Source organism: Triticum urartu, chromosome 3A (assembly GCF_056163025.1).
Source record: "Triticum urartu cultivar PI428250 chromosome 3A, HENAU_Tu73, whole genome shotgun sequence".
NCBI classification, from domain to species: Eukaryota; Viridiplantae; Streptophyta; class Magnoliopsida; order Poales; family Poaceae; genus Triticum; species Triticum urartu.
Window position 1 is genome coordinate 462,831,888 of NC_141875.1, and position 17,072 is coordinate 462,848,959.

The following is a 17,072-nucleotide window of genomic DNA, read 5'->3' on the forward strand; positions in this document are numbered from 1 at the left end:
GAAGAATGATGAACTAGTAGAACATCTTCATGAGAACCACCAGGTAAGAACATTGATGGGAGGAATGGAGAGACTTCTCATCAATAAGATGATACTTGATTAAGAAATCTGAGTCCTTGAAGAAAAAGGGTGGGTGGGCGGGGAAAACAAAGGCAGCTTGGGACGAATGAAACGAACAACATTGAGAAAACCGAGAGGTGATCTTGTGGATGTTGAAAAAGATCGGATCCACTTGAAGAGAGACACACCGGTTCAGAAGAAATTGAGATGGCAAACTCGAAGATCAAGAAGGATTAGTATTCACATCGGAGTATGAGAACACCGTTTAGGAAAGGTATGGAATCAACATTTGACTTCGAAGCAACTCGAATACCACAACTCAAAACAAAACAAGGATTGGCTTGCAGAATAAGCCAGAACAAACATATGATAGAGATTTCGTCCGAAGTTTTCATGGTGGGGCCTACACGGGCTCGATCGTACATCACCATCATGTACAAGGTAGTGCACATGACATACGAAGCGTCCCCGAGTCGGCATAGCCAAGGACTCTTTAAGACACAACGAGACCACTGTAAAACCAACCATGAATAGGTGGACCACTATACGTCGAACCCCAATTTCATATCATACATCTGTCGGAAAGATATCCTAAGATCTACTTGAATTCCCACTTATAAACTCCCGAAATTTTCTGGTTATGCAATCAGGTGTTGGGGATACAGGGGAAGCATAATATCTCACCCAAAACTAACAAATCCTACATCCAGATGTATCCATCCTTCAACACATAACCAAGAAACCTTCGGAAATCGTTTACCTCAACCTTCGAAAAGCATCCGTTATATGAGTTATGGCAATACTCCCGAACTCCCACCCCAGTACTGGGTGGCGTCGAGGTTATCTCACCAACAACTGCATAAAAGAGATTTTCGATGTCGGCGAAACTAAACTCAGGTATTTCAGAACTGCAACGATAAAATTGTGACGACAACACCTCGGAGCTCAACTCCCCGGGACACTGCCACAACCCCTAAATGTCAGGAGGCACCAAGAACAATGTTCTCGTCACAAAACCATCGGAAAGATTCCAAGATACCCGCGTGATCCTAAATATTTTTTTAGTGAAATTTGAGAAGAGAAGAGTCAAAACTCTACGTCGGGATGCCTCACCAGAGCGACGAAGTAACTGAGGAGTAAAAAGAAGTCCTACTCTCTGATATATATAATCCTAAATGACTCAAACATTTTTCTAGACTCAACAACGCCAATGATTCGATCAAGCAGGGGGCTCCTAAGGTCGGGGAAGGCTCTGATACCAACTTGTAACGCCCTCGATGCGGCTATATCTCCCACGTGTCGAAGCACGACTTAGAGGCATAACCGCATTGAAAGCAATGTCGCAAGTGAGGTAATCTTCGCACAACCCATGTAATACATAAAGGAAAGAGATACATAGTTGGCTTACAATCGCCACTTCACACAATTACATGAATAAAGCATTACATTCAACCAGATACAATCAAGGTCCGACTACAGAACCAAAATAAAAGAAGACTACCCCAAATGCTACACAGATCCCCGATCGTCCCGACTGGGCTCCACTACTGATCAACTGAAATGAAACAACAGAAAGGACAAGATCTTCATCGAGCTCCTCCTTGAGCTTGGTTGCGTCATCTGCACGGTAACCTCGGCACCTGCAAGCTGGTTTTGGAAGTATTTGTGAGTCACGGGGACTCAGCAATCTCACACCCACGCGATCAAGTCTATTTAAGCTTATGGGTAAGGTAAAGGTATGAGGTGGAGCTGCAGCAAGCGACTAGCATATATGGTGACTAACCTATTCGCAAAAGAGGGCGAGAAGAGAAGGCAAAAGCACGGTCGAACAACTATGATCAAGAAGTGATCCTAGAACAACCTACGTCAAGCATAACTCCAACACCGTGTTCACTTTCCGGACCCCGCCGAGAAGAGACCATCACAGTTACGCACGTGGTTGATGTATTTTAATTAAGGTCAACTTCAGGTTTTCTACAACCGGACATTAACAAATTCCCATCTGCCCATAACCGCGGGAACGGCTTTCGAAAGTTCAAATCCCCGCAGGGGTGCCCAAACTTAGCCCATCACAAGCTCTCACGGTCAACGAAGGATATTCCTTCTAGCGGGAAGACCCGATCAGACTCGGAATCCCGATTACAAGACATTTCGACAATGGTAAAACAAGATCAGCAAAGCCACCCAAATGTGCCGACAAATCCCGATAGGATCTGCACATATCTCTTTCTCAAGGCACACTCAGATGAGACATCCTACGAGTAAAACCAACCCTCAAGTTGCCCCGAGGTGGCCCCGCAGTCTACTCGGTCGGACCAACACTCAGAGGAGCACTGGCCCAGGGGGGTTAAAATAAAGATGACCCTTGGGCAGGCCTGCCCAAGGGAAAGAAAAGGCTAGGTGGCAAATGGTAAAACCAATGTTGGGCCTTGCTGGAGGAGTTTTATTCAAGGCGAACTGTCAAGGGGTTCCCATTATAACCCAACCGTGTAAGGAACGCAAAATCCAGGAACATAACACCGATATGACGAAAACTAGGGCGGCAAGAGTGGAACAAAACACCAGGCATAAGGCTGAGCCTTCCACCCTTTACCAAGTATATAGATGCATTAATTAAATAAGAGATATTGTGATATCCCAACAAATATCCATGTTCCAAACATGGAACAAGCTTCAATCTTCACCTGCAACTAACAACGCTATAAGAGGGGTTGAGCAAAGCGGTAACACAGCCAAACAACGGTTTGCTAGGACAAGGTGGGTTAGAGACTTGGTTCAACAATATGGCAGGCATGATAAGCAAGTGGTAGGTATCGCAGCATAGGCATAGCAAAAGAGCGAGCAACTAGCAAGCAAAGATAGAAGTGATTTCGAGGGTATGATCATCTTGCCTGAAATCCCGCAAGGAAGAAGAACGAGCCCATGAAGAAGACAAACGGACGTAGTCGAACAGGTCCTCACATACGCGACGTTACCGGATCCAACCCGAAGAAGCAACACCGAAAAGAAGCACACCACATAGTAAACAAACTTCACATAAGCATGGCACGATGCGCAAACAAGTATGATGCATGTCCGGTTTAATGAGACATGGCATGGCAAAGTGCACAAGCAACCCTACAAATTAAGTGGAGCTCAATATGCAATGAGTTGCATATTAACGAAACACCACGACAAGTTATTTAGTTCGATCTTGTTTATGTACCCAACAATATTAAATGTTGTTAGCATGGCAAGAGGGTGAAGCAAATGAAAACTACCTATCTAGTCAAGTTTAAATGAGGCCGGAACAACAAACAACAATTCCGGTAAAACTCCATATGCATATTTTAAGGTTTGGTACTGTTCTGCCCTAAACCATATTTTATAGTTATTAAACATGCAAGATGATGCCACCATGTTAAACTAGGCAAAATTCTACCCCATTCACATATAAAGTTTATTAAATTTGGAGCTACGGTTAATTAGTTATGAATTAAACCGTTTTAGCATGGCATAAGAACAAAGTTACACAAACAGCATTTTAAACATTTCAAACATGCATGAAAGTTGCATATTATTAAACTAGACAAAAATCTAAGCAACTTTCATATATAATTTATTTCGATCTGATGCACGGTTGTGAAGTTATTAAATGCATGATCAACAAGGGCTTTTCTGTAAAACAGCAATCCTGTGAAAAATAGCTAAATTCGCAGCAACGGGAAAAAAACTACGGGCCGAAACTTCCTGGCCCAACAGGAACAGGAGAGGGGGTTGGGCGCTGCTCACTTTGGGCCCTGGCCCAGTTCGGTGGATGAGGCGGGGCAGGCCGCGAAGGGGCTTGCTGAATTTGCTAGAGTAGGCTGCGGTCAACACGACTGCACGCGGCACTCTGCTCCTCTCGATGCAGGGGAAAGAAGAGGACGCAGCGCGGGGAAGAAGAGGATGCAGCGCGGACTCGAGCGGCAGCGGGCTCCCAGGAAGGCCGACGAGGTGCAGACGGTGCGGATCCGGCTGGCCGGCGCCGGATCCGGGCAACGACGGCGCGGGTGAAGCTCAGGGTGGCGTCAATTCCCTGCTGCGGCAAGTTCAGGAGAGAGAGACGTGAGAGAGAGCAAACTCATGGAAGAGGGAAGGAAAGCAGGGGCACAGCCTTGGTTCGAGGAGCTTGTCTCCATGGATGGAGGAAGCGAGGAGGCGCACGGGTGAGTCCCTGGCATCCACGGCGGCGTCGAGGAAGGCCGGCACTGCAAGAGCACCAGGCTCCTCTTTTTGTTTGGGAACGGAGGCGGCTGCGGGCACTGCAGCGTTGTCGGAGGAGTGCAGGCGTCGAGGAAGGTACGGGACGGGGATGCCAACATGGAGAGGAGCGCTCGGGCGCGGCTGCTGCTTGGGGCGACGAAGAGGAACTCCTCTCCTCGTGGAACTCCTGGACGAGGGGGTGACAGGAGAACGGGCGCGGGCTGTCTGCTCGTCGGAAGCAGAGCAGCAGCGGCGCTGAACGGGAAGGCGGCGGCGGGGTCCGGTGGAGGCGCGCACAGGAGGAGCTTAGGAAGGGCGCCATGACGCTGATGTGCTCCGGTGTGAGGAGGCAGAGGGCGGGGTGCTGCTGCTGTTGTCACCGACGGCGATGAGCTCCAGCTCGAGGAGAAGGCCGAAGCACTTGGGGACAGAAGGGAGGGCGCGCGAGGGTGGCTGCGATGGTTGGTTGGGTATGAAGAACAAGGTGAAGGTGGCGGCGGGATTTGGTGGGGATCTGGATTGGGCGGAGTTGGTGAATCGAAAGGGGAGCGAGCTGTGCAGTGGTTGGTTTGGAGCGGATCCCGATGGGAGAAGTGGGTGGCGGCGCAGCGACGGACAGGAGGAGGATTTCTAGGGTTTTCCAGATTAGGTATGGGATGGACTATATATATAGTGGAAGGAGGATGATTTGGATCATCTGATTTAGATTAGGCGGTCGAGAATAAATAGTTAGGGAGTCCAAATAATAAAACGGTAATATTTTGTAGGCGTTTGGGGATGATCCGGATCCAACGGTGACGACTGCCCGGGTCGGGTCCGGGACAATTTGGGACGTGCACGTGAGGGGTTCGATGCACTGTGCAGAGAGGGTTTCGGACCGTGCGGTCACATCGGACAACTCCAGAAGCGAAGAGGGGAAGGAGGATGGACTATGTGGGCTGTGGCGAGACTGCGAGGGGGAGAAGAGAGAGAGGGCCCGGCATCTGTTTCCGGAGACCGAAAACGTTCGACGTTAGACCGGCTATAATGCCGCTATAGTTAATCGTTGGGGCGTCAAACGAACTCCGAATGCGATGAAACTTGACAGGCGGTCTATCTACACTATAATAAGACCACACGCCAACTTTCATCCCATTCCGAGAACATTTTCCAGCCACTTATAAAATACTATTTCGGACATGCCGCGGGTGCGTGCAAATGTGTCTGGGCTCAGAATGGACAACAGACGGAATTGGGAGACCCGGACTAATGCAAGTTTCGAAAACATGATGATGCAATGCGGATGATGACATGTCAAGATGCAACACGAAAGCAAATGACATGGCAACGACAGCGAATAACTGGAGGACACCTGGCACATCGGTCTCGGGGCATCACATTGCACCAGTCCATAAATGGATCGTTGGAGCTTGCACACTTTGTTAGCTCCCTTTGGATCGAAAAAACCTTCCGGTTGCATCATGTACAACTCTTCTTCCAGAAATCCATTCAGGAATGCAGTTTTGACATCCATTTGCCAAATTCCATAATCATAAAATGCGTCAATTGCTAACATGATTCGGACAGACTTAAGCATCGCTACGGGTGAGAAGGTCTCATCGTAGTCAATCCCTTGAACTTGTCGAAAACCTTTTGCAACAAGTCGAGCTTTATAGACAGTAACATTACCATCAGTGTCAGTCTTCTTCTTGAAGATCGATTTATTCTTGATGGCTTGCCAATCATTGGGCAAGTCAACCAAAGTCCACACTTTGTTCTCATACATGGATCCCATCTCAGATTTCATGGCTTCAAGCCATTTTGCGGAATCTGGGCTCACCATCGCTTCTTCATAGTTCATAGGTTTGTCATGGTCTAGCAACATAACCTCCAGAACAGGATTACCGTACCACTCTGGTGCGGATCTTACTCTGGTTGACCTACGAGGTTCAATAACAACTTGATCTGAAGTTTCATGATCATCATAATTAACTTCCTCACTAATTGGTGTAGACGTCACAGGAACCGGTTTCTGTGATGAACTACTTTCCAATAAGGGAGCAGGTACTGTTACCTCCTCAAGTTCTACTTTCCTCCCACTCACTTCTTTCGAGAGAAACTCCTTCTCTAGAAAGGATCCATTCTTAGCAATGAATGTCTTGCCCTCGGATCTGTGATAGAAGGTGTACCCAACAGTTTCCTTTGAGTATCCTATGAAGACACATTTCTCCGATTTGGGTTCGAGCTTATCAGGTTGAAGCTTTTTCACATAAGCATCGCAGCCCCAAACTTTAAGAAACAACAACTTTGGTTTCTTGCCAAACCATAGTTCATAAGGTGTTGTCTCAACGGATTTTTATGGTGCCCTATTTAACGTGAATGCGGCCGTCTCTAAAGCAAAACCCCAAAATGATAGCGGTAAATCAGTAAGAGACATCATAGATCGCACCATATCTAGTAAAGTACGATTACGACGTTCGGACACACCATTACGCTGTGGTGTTCTGGGTGGCGTGAGTTGTGAAACTATTCCGCATTGTTTCAAATGTAGACCAAACTCGTAACTCAAATATTCTCCTCCACGATCAGATCGTAGAAACTTTATTTTCTTGTTACGATGATTTTCAACTTCACTCTGAAATTCTTTGAACTTTTCAAATGTTTCAGACTTATGTTTCATTAAGTAGATATACCCATATCTGCTTAAATCATCTGTGAAGGTGAGAAAATAATGATACCCGCCGCGAGCCTCAACATTCATTGGACCACATACATCAATATGTATGATCTCCAACAAATCAGTTGCTCGCTCCATAGTTTCGGAGAACGGCGTTTTAGTCATCTTGCCCATGAGGCATGATTCGCAAGTACCAAGTGATTCATAATCAAGTGATTCCAAAAGTCCGTCAGTATGGAGTTTCTTCATGCGCTTTATACCAATATGACCCAAATGGCAGTGCCACAAATAAGTTGCACTATCATTATCAACTCTGCATCTTTTGGCTTCAACATTATGAATATGTGTATCACTACTATCGAGATTCATCAAAAATAGACCACTCTTCAAGTGTGCATGACCATAAAAGATATTACTCATATAAATAGAACAACCATTATTCTCATATTTAAATGAATAACCGCCTCGCATTAAACAAGATCCAGATATAATGTTCATGCTCAACGCTGGCACCAAATAACAATTATTTAGGTCTAAAACTAATCCCGAAGGTAGATGTAGAGGTAGCGTGCCGACGGCGATCACATCAACTTTGGAACCATTTCCCACGCGCATCATCACCTCGTCCTTAGCCAGTGTTCGCTTAATCCGTAGTCCCTATTTCGAGTTGCAAATATTAGCAACAGAACCAGTATCAAATACCCAGGTGCTACTGCGAGCTCTGGTAAGGTACACATAAATAACATGTATATCACATATACCTTTGTTCACCTTGCCATCCTTCTTATCTGCCAAATACTTGGGGTAGTTCCGCTTCCAGTGACCAGTCTGTTTGCAGTAGAAGCACTCAGTCTCAGGCTTAGGTCCAAACTTGGGTTTCTTCTCCTGAACAGCAACTTGTTTGCTGTTCTTCTTGAAGTTCCCCTTCTTCTTCCCTTTGCCCTTTTTCTTGAAACTGGCGGTCTTATTAACCATCAACACTCGATGCTCCTTTTTGATTTCTACCTCCACAGCCTTTAGCATTATGAAGAGCTCGGGAATTGTCTTATTCATCCCTTGCATATTATAGTTCATCATGAAGATTTTGTAGCTTGGTGGCAGTGATTGAAGAACTCTGTCAATGACACTATCAACAGGAAGATTAACTCCCAGTTGAGTCAAGTGATTATGATACCCAGACATTTTGAGTATATGCTCACTGACAGAACTATTCTCCTCCATCTTGCAGCTATAGAACTTATTGGAGACTTCATATCTCTCAATCCGGGCATTTGCTTGAAATATTAACTTCAAGTCCTGGAACATCTCATATGCTCCATGACGTTCAAAATGTCGTTGAAGTCCCGGTTCTAAGCCGTAAAGCATGGCACACTGAACTATCGAGTAGTCATTAGCTTTGCTCTGCTAGATGTTCATAAAATCTGGTGTTGCTCCTACAGCAGGTTTGGCACTTAGCGATGCTTCCAGGACGTAATTCTTCTGTGCAGCAATGAGGATAATCCTCAAGTTACGGACCTAGTCCGTGTAATTGCTACCATCATCTTTCAACTTTACTTTCTCAAGGAACGCATTAAAATTCAACGGAACAACAGCACGAGCCATCTATCTACAACAAACATAGACATGCAAAATACTATCAGGTACTAAGTTCATGATAAATTTAAGTTCAATTAATCATATTACTTAAGAACTCCCACTTAGATAGACATCCCTCTAATCATCTAAGTGATCACGTGATCCAAATCAACTAAACCATAACCGATCATCACGTGAAATGGAGTAGTTTTCAATGGTGAACATCACTATGTTGATCATATCTACTATATGATTCACGCTCGACCTTTCGGTCTCAGTGTTCCGAGGCCATATCTGCATATGCTAGGCTCGTCAAGTTTAACCTGAATATTCTGCGTGTGCAAAACTGGCTTGCACCCGTTGTAGATGGACGTAGAGCTTATCCACCCGATCATCACGTGGTGTCTGGGCACGACGAACTTTGGCAACGGTGCATACTCAGGGAGAACACTTTTATCCTGAAATTTAGTGAGAGATCATCTTATAATGCTACCATCAATCAAAGCAAAATAAGATGCATAAAAGATAAAAATCACATGCAACCAATATAAGTGATATGATATGGCCATCATCATCTTGTGCTTGTGATCTCCATCTCCGAAGCACCGTCATGATCACCATCGTCACCGGCGCGACACCTTGATCTCCATCATAGCATCGTTGTCGTCTTGCCAACTATTGCTTCTACGACTATCGCTACCGCTTAGTGATAAAGTAAAGCAATTACAGGGCGATTGCATTGCATACAATAAAGCGAGAACCATATGGCTTCTGCCAGTTGCCGATAACTCGGTTACAAAACATGATCATCTCATACAATAAAATATAGCATCATGTCTTGACCATATCACATCACAACATGCCCTGCAAAAACAAGTTAGACGTCCTCTACTTTGTTGTTGCAAGTTTTACGTGGCTGCTACGGGCTGAGCAAGAACTATTCTTACCTATGCATCAAAACCAAACGATAGTTCGTCAAGTTAGTGTTGTTTGAACCTTCTTAAGGACCGGGCATAGCCATACTCGGTTCAACTAAAGTTGGAGAAACTGACACCCGCCAGCCACCTGTGTGCAAAGCACGTCGATAGAACCAGTCTCGCGTAAGCGTAGGCGTAATGTCGGTTCGGGCCACTTCATCCAACAATACCGCCGAACCAAACATGTTGGTAAGCAGTATGACTTGTATCACCCACAACTCACTTGTGTTCTACTCGTGTATATAACATCAAAGTATATAACCTGGCTCGGATGCCACTGTTGGGGAACGTAGTAATTTCAAAAAAATTCCTACGCACACGCAAGATCATGGTGATGCATAGCAACGAGAGGGGAGAGTGTGTCCACGTACCCTCGTAGACCGAAAGCGGAAGCGTTAGCACAATGCGGTAGATGTAGTCGTACGTCTTCACGATCCGACCGATCAAGTACCGAACGCACGGCACCTCCGAGTTCTGCACACGTTCAACTCGATGACGTCCCTCGAACTCCGATCCAGCCGAGCTTTGAGGGAGAGTTCCGTCAGCACGACGGCGTGGTGACGATGTTGATGTTCTACGGTCGCAGGGCTTCGCCTAAGCACCGCTACAATATTATCAAGGTGGACTATGGTGGAGAGGGGCACCTCACACGGCTAAAAGATCCAAGAGATCAATTGTTGTGTCTATGGGGTGACCCTCTCCTCCGTATATAAAGGAGGGGAGGAGAGGGCCAGCCTAGGGGAGGAGGCGCGCCCAAGAGGGGAGTCCTACTCCCACCGGGAGTCGGACTCCTCCTTTTCCTATTTGGAGAGGGAGAGGGAAGGAAGAGGAAGGAGGGAGGAAGGAAAGGGGGGGCCGGCCCCCCTCCCAATTCGGATTGGGCTTGTGGGGGGTGCCCCTTCCCTTGCTCCTTTCCCCTCCTTTCCACTAAAGCCCATTAAGGCCCATATACCTCCCAGGGGGTTCTGATAACCTCTCGGTGCTCCGGTATTATCCCGATCTTACCCGGAACCATTCCGGTATCGAAATATAGTCGTCCAATATATATCGATCTTTGCGTCTCGAACATTTTGACACTCCTCGTCATGTCCGTGATCACATCCTGGACTCCGAACTACCTTCGGTACATCAAAAACCATAAACTCATAATATAACCATCATCGAACTTTAAGTGTGCGGACCCTATGGGTTCGAGAACTATGTAGACATGACCAAGACACGTCTCCGGTCAATAACCAATAGCGGAACCTGGATGCTCATATTGGCTCCTACATATTCTACGAAGATCTTTATCGGTCAAACCGCATAACAACATACGTTGTTCCCTTTGTCATCGGTATGTTACTTGCCCGAGATTCGATCGTCGGTATCTCAATACCTAGTTCAATCTCGTTACCGGCAAGTCTCTTTACTCGTTCCATAACACATCATCCCGCAACTAACTCATTAGTTGCAATGCTTGCAAGGCTTAAGTGATGTGTATTATCGAGTGGGCCCAGAGATACCTCTCCGACAATCGAAGTGACAAATCCTAATCTCGAAATACGCCAACCCAACAAGTGCCTTCGGAGCCACATGTAGAGCACCTTTATAATCACCCAGTTACGTTGTGACGTTTGTTAGCACACAAAGTGTTCCTCCGGTAAATGGGAGGAAAGCAATAGCAACATGTATAAGTCATGAAGAAAGCAATAGCAACAAACTAAACGATCAAGTGTTATGTGATCCCGTTAATCAAATGACAACTCTTTGTCTATGGCTAGGAAACATAACCATCTTTGATCAACGAGCTAGTCAAGTAGAGGCATACTAGTGACACTCTGTTTGTCTATGTATTCACACATGTATCATGTTTCCGGTTAATACAATTCTAGCATGAATAACAAACATTTATCATGATATAAGGAAATAAATAATAACTTTATTATTGCCTCTAGGGCATATTTCCTTCAGGGACACCTTTGCCTCTATCAGCAGGGTGACACATTCTCTCTGTTCCACTTCAACATGGGGGTTGATGCATTGGCCACCATCCTTGACAAGGCGAAGGCCGCGGTCCACATCCGCGGCTTAGTCCCACACCTGGTGGGTGGAAGGGGTGTATCCCTACTCCAGTATACCGAAGACACCATCATTATGGTGGAGGGATCCATGGTTGATATCACGGACGTTAAATTTCTCCTACTCTGCTTCCAGGAGATGTCGGGCCTCAAGATCAACTTCGATAAGAGTGAAGTAATGGTGATGGGTTATTCCCCCACGGAGAGCCGGAGTATAGCTAACCGACTCAATTGTCAGTTAGGCTCCTTCCCCACCTCCTACTTGGGGATTCCCATTAGTGAGTCTCTGTTCTCCGTGGCAGACTTGAGGCCTTCATTGCTCAAACTTCATCAACGTATTGAGCCCTGGCAGGGTAGATAGCTGTCTAAGGCGGCACGGACAATCCTCATTAACTCATCCCTACCCATCCTTCTCCTATTCATCATGAGCATCTACAACTTTCCCGAGACGCTCCACCATGCATGAGATCCGCATGGTCCAGACGCGTTTTTTCTTGGCTGGCGAGGGTGATAAGCAGGTATACCATATGGTGCTTTGGACCGAAATCTACAAGCCTCGGGACCAGGGCGAAGTCGTAATCATGTCCTCCAAATGGATGAACATTGCTCTCCACACGTTGGCTCTGGCGGATCGCCAATAGGGAGGGTGGCTTGTGGCTCCACATTATCCGGAACAAATACCTGAGCAGCCAGCCGCTTGGCTTCTGTCAGTGGTCTGGGGGTTCCCAGTTCTGGTAGTCCGTCATCCAGTTGCTCCCGGTCCTCCGCATTGGGACCTCCATTATAGTTGGCACAGGGACTGCCACCTCTATTCTGGTTTGACAGATGGGCTGGGGATGCCCCCTTCGTGGCACACTTCCCGGACCTATTCTCCATCGTGGTGGACCCTCGGGTCTCAGTTGAGATGGCCCTTATTGATTTAGGGTGCCTCGCATTCTGGCAGCCATTTGGGCCATGGAACTAATCGCCTGGCACGAGCTCCTGGATGTTGTGGCGCTCCATGAGTCGGACCTGGAGTTGGCGCACGATCGACTATCCTGGCACCTAGAGCCCTCGGGCAAATTCTCCATGAAGTCCCTATACCGGGCCATCGCTGCCACTCCTGGACATGCGGCCCTGGAGATGATCTGGTCGATCAGACTCCCTGTGAAGATCATGATCTTCCTATGGCAATGGATTCGTGAGTGGGTGCCCTCTGGTGTGGAGGTTCTAAAACGGAATGGCCCGGGAGATAGGACATGTCCTTTTATGTGGGACTGAAGTAGACTCAAACCACATCTTCTTCTCGTGTGTCTCTGCCCAGTTCCTGTGGAGTTGCCTCCGCGAGGTGCTCGGTGGTCGTTGGTGTAACACCAACTTCCCATACCTCTTCGCCGAGATCCAGGCCTCGCCCCCATCGGGTCGCCACATTAGGTGGCTGGCTATTGGGGTCCTTGCTTGTACCTTTTGGATAGTTTGAAATAAGTTTGTGATCTAGTGTGTGCCTCTTCAACGTGCTACTAACGCGGTGTTCAAAATGTGTGTCTATTTGCAGCTTTGGTGGACGCTTAGCCGTCACCAGGACCGGGACGCCGTCAACACCATCATTGTTGATCTCCGTGCGATGGCTCTTCGCTTGGCGCCGCCGCTTCCTCCGCTTCTTCGCCACGGCGCTACCGCCTTGTCTTTTATTTTCAGGCCTTGTTGAGTTGTGCCCTTAGCAAAACCCCGCTGTACTATTTGTCGTGCTACCTTTGTGTGTGTGGACCTTTGTGGTACTCTGTGGCTGTGGTGGTTTGCTTTATATGTAAAGCGGGGTGAAAGCCTTTTTGGTTAGTGCTACCTCATTTTTTGTTACCACCCGAATCCTAAGGGCAAGGATTATACTAAATAGTGCCAACTCTAGGCTAAGTCAATCTAATAGCCAACTCATATACTTTGTTAGCTATGGAAATATAGTGTAGTACGTCATAAATATCTGGCCTACCTCATTATCTCACGAGTTCCTAAGACCCCGTGTTGTAGCTGACTATAAACATATAGTCCACTTGCCTTCTCTCTCTACCCCTCTTTCCTTTGGCTCAACACAAATGGTTATATAGTTTGCTCACGATCAAATATCCATTTCTGAGTTTAGGATCATCTGCACCCGGTCAAGAAAAAAAAGTATTTTTTGCATGATAAATAATTTGGTGCGTGAGGTGCACTTCAAATTTCAGATGATCAACAAAAAGGACAAATTGGGTCACAATAATACATGAACAGTAAACTTTTTTACAGACTCCAAATTTGTCTTTTTTGCCGAGAGCTACTTAGATGTTCAAATGATCTAAAATTTGGGGCAAACCTCACACACCAAAATTTCTATGGATTTTTTTTGAAATTTTTCTTCATCACAGGTGCACATGAGCATGTGCACCGAATCGTTGCATCCGCTCACGGTCACCTTATTATACTTCTCCAAGGGGATTTCCCTCTTTCCTAGAAAAGATGGTGGACTCTAATACATCTTAGACACAAAGTTGTTAGAATCGAGATTCTGAATCGGATCGAAGCTCCGTTGGTAGGATCGTGAATCGTAGAATCATAATTACCAGGATCGTAGAAACTTAGATTCTACGAGCAAAATCGTAGAATCAGAGGGGCTAGTTTGGATCGTAAGGTCGTAAGATTCTAAGACTTGAGTCGCAATTCTAACAAATTTGCTTAGACATATCCATAACTTTTGTTTGTTGCATGCTATAATTAATCGTTATTACATAATTGTTTGCACCTATTTTTTTGGACCAACCTATTAATTTAGTGACCGGTGTCAGCTCCAGTTTTCTGTTGTTTCTGGACTTCTAAGGAAAACAATTTTTCGGAAACCAAAAAATTTGGGAACAAATATGAAGAGAATTTTCAAGTCCAGAAGGTTCCAGGAAGCACCAGAAGGTTAGAAGGCGGTGCCCGTGGGCCTCACTCGCTCCTAGCTCTCGGCCAGGGGCACGAGCCAGGTCTGCATGGGCCCCATTAGCAACCTTACTATGACCATACCCATGTGTGAGTAGTCTTCTTTGGACTATGGGTCCATAATAATACATAGATGACAATCTCTCCCTTGTTCTTCAATAAAATGATCACATGAGCTGTCCTACATGATTGTGATTCATTTGATGTGGTCTTCTATGGTGTGTTTGTTGCGGTGTAACGAAATTCATTTATGATCAGATTGTCATGTGTTTCATTCATGGATCCATGTGAGTTCTTTCCTGCATAATTTATACATGTATGCTCTTCGGTCTATTATTCTTGCACTGTCCATATTTAGATGAATGATCTCTAAAAGGAAGTTGTGTATGTTAGTTGATTTCAATCTTGCAAGTAATCTACCGCAATGATAGAAAGTGGAAAAGGCTTGTATTGTGTTGTTACCACTAAGTATAAAAAGATAGTTGTGTAGTCCTTCCTTAAACGCAGGGTAAAGACAATATAGTATCTACATCATGCCATCATGCTTAATGCAATACATCATTTTTACTTATATTTTGAGATGTATACTTAAGAGTGGTCTTGAGATGGAGTATTAGCTGGGTTTTTTCCGTTGGAGGTGATATGGGGAACAGTTATGTGCTGCTTATTGCAAGCAAAACAGCTGCTTCGCCCAAATGGAGTCTGTGGTGTGCCGACCCAGTAGGACTTGGCTTGTCATGTTGAGGTCACTCGAATGTCTCTCCCCCCCCCCCCCCCCCCCCCCTACTTTTTACTTACTTATATTTCAAATACATATGTTTCACAAAGTTAAATTTACATAAGAAATTTAAGAACATGTATTTGAAAAGATGTTTACATACTATAAAAATTTGTTAATGCATTTTAAAAAAATAATGATAACTTAAAAAATGTTCATTGCAAAAAAATGTTCCCGTGTTTCAAAAAAATACACGTGAAATTCTTAAAACTGTATATACAATGTAAAAATATATTAGCATAATGTAAACAAATTGTACCATTAAAAATGTACTTGACATTTTATGGAAATATTTCCAAATTTGAAGTAAAATGTTCGTGAGATTTAAAAACATGTTATATACAATTTTTTTTAAAAATGCATACGTTAAAAATGTTTATTCACATTAAAAAAATGTATGTGACAGTTTAGATAAATAACCATGTGTTTTAAAAAATGCCCATGAAATTTTTAAAAATGTTTATACACTGTAAAAGAAACACTTGTGTAGTTTAAAAATATTTATTACTATTAAAAATGTACAACATGATTTCGAAAATGTTACCATGTATATACAATGTAAAAGAAATACTTGTGTAGTATAAAAATATATTTATTGCCATTAAAAATGTACAACATGATTTCGAAAATGTTACCATGTATTCTAGAAAACTTTCAAAACATGTATTATAAAGAATGTACATTAAGTATTAGAAAAATGTCCAAGGTATATTTCAAAAATGTTACCGTGTATTCAAACAATGTTCAAAACATGTATTATTAAAATGTAGTACATCTAGTATTTGAAAAATGTCCAACATGTATCAGAAAAATCTTCATGTGTCCTCTAAAAATGCACATTGTGCACTGATTAAAGTAGACATGTTTGAAAAAAAGAAAGCAATAAAAAAGCAGAAACCTTAGAGAAAAACCAAAAGGGAATAGGGAATTGTAATAAAAAAGAAAGAAAAATAAAAATATCAATGAGAAAACAAAGAAAACCAAAGTAAAATAAAGACAGAAAAAATAAAACCACAAAAATCCTAACGAAAGACAAAATAAATAAAAACGAAAAGAGGGTGATATGTATCCTCTGTAGTGCCGGGGGCAGGGGTAAATCTCGCTTACAGTGATATGGTAGCTCCCTTCGCCTGAAGTGCCGACACGGATTGATCGGCCCAATAGCGGGTTTTCTTGGTTGTGCAATCGTTCATTCGATCAAACGCTGTTGTGTTTGTTCGGTTTTCTTCAGTTCTTTTGTTTTTCTTCAATCACCAGTTGTTTATGGTTTTTTTTCTTTCTTTCTCATACTTCGGTTTCCTTTGTTTTTCCATAGGTTTTCATCGTGTTTTTCATTTTGCTCATTATATTTGTTTTCTTTTTTTCTACTCTTTTTTAACGTTTTTTGGGTTTTCTTCGCTTTTCTTTTTTTATTTATTGGTTTTTATCGCTTTCCTTTTTGTTTCTTTCTTGGTTTTTATTTGGTTTCTTAGTTTTTTTGCTTATTTGGTTTTTATCTTTCAACACTTGTCTATATTTGTCTTGTGCATTAATTTTTTCGTGTATGTGAAGAACATTTTATAATATCCACAAAAAAGAACATTTTATAATATATGTTTAGCATTGTCCAAATAAATAATTTTTCAAATATATGTATTGATGTGTATTATTTTCATACACATTCTATATTTTGGGTATATGTTCAGAACCTTTTTTAAGTACACTTAATATTTTTAAAATAGATTACTAACTCTTTTTTTTCAAAATATGTGTTTTGATGTCTACAGTTTTTGTATACATTTTTTGTACATTTTTGTATACATCTAAACCAT

General features: G+C 43.9%; 1 pseudogene; it reads right to left on the reverse strand.

Annotated features, from left to right (window-relative positions):
- Positions 1-4,131: 4,131 nt before the first annotated feature.
- LOC147980084 (uncharacterized) lies at positions 4,132-8,542 on the reverse strand (annotated as a pseudogene).
- Between the last annotated feature and the right edge of the window lie 8,530 nt (positions 8,543-17,072).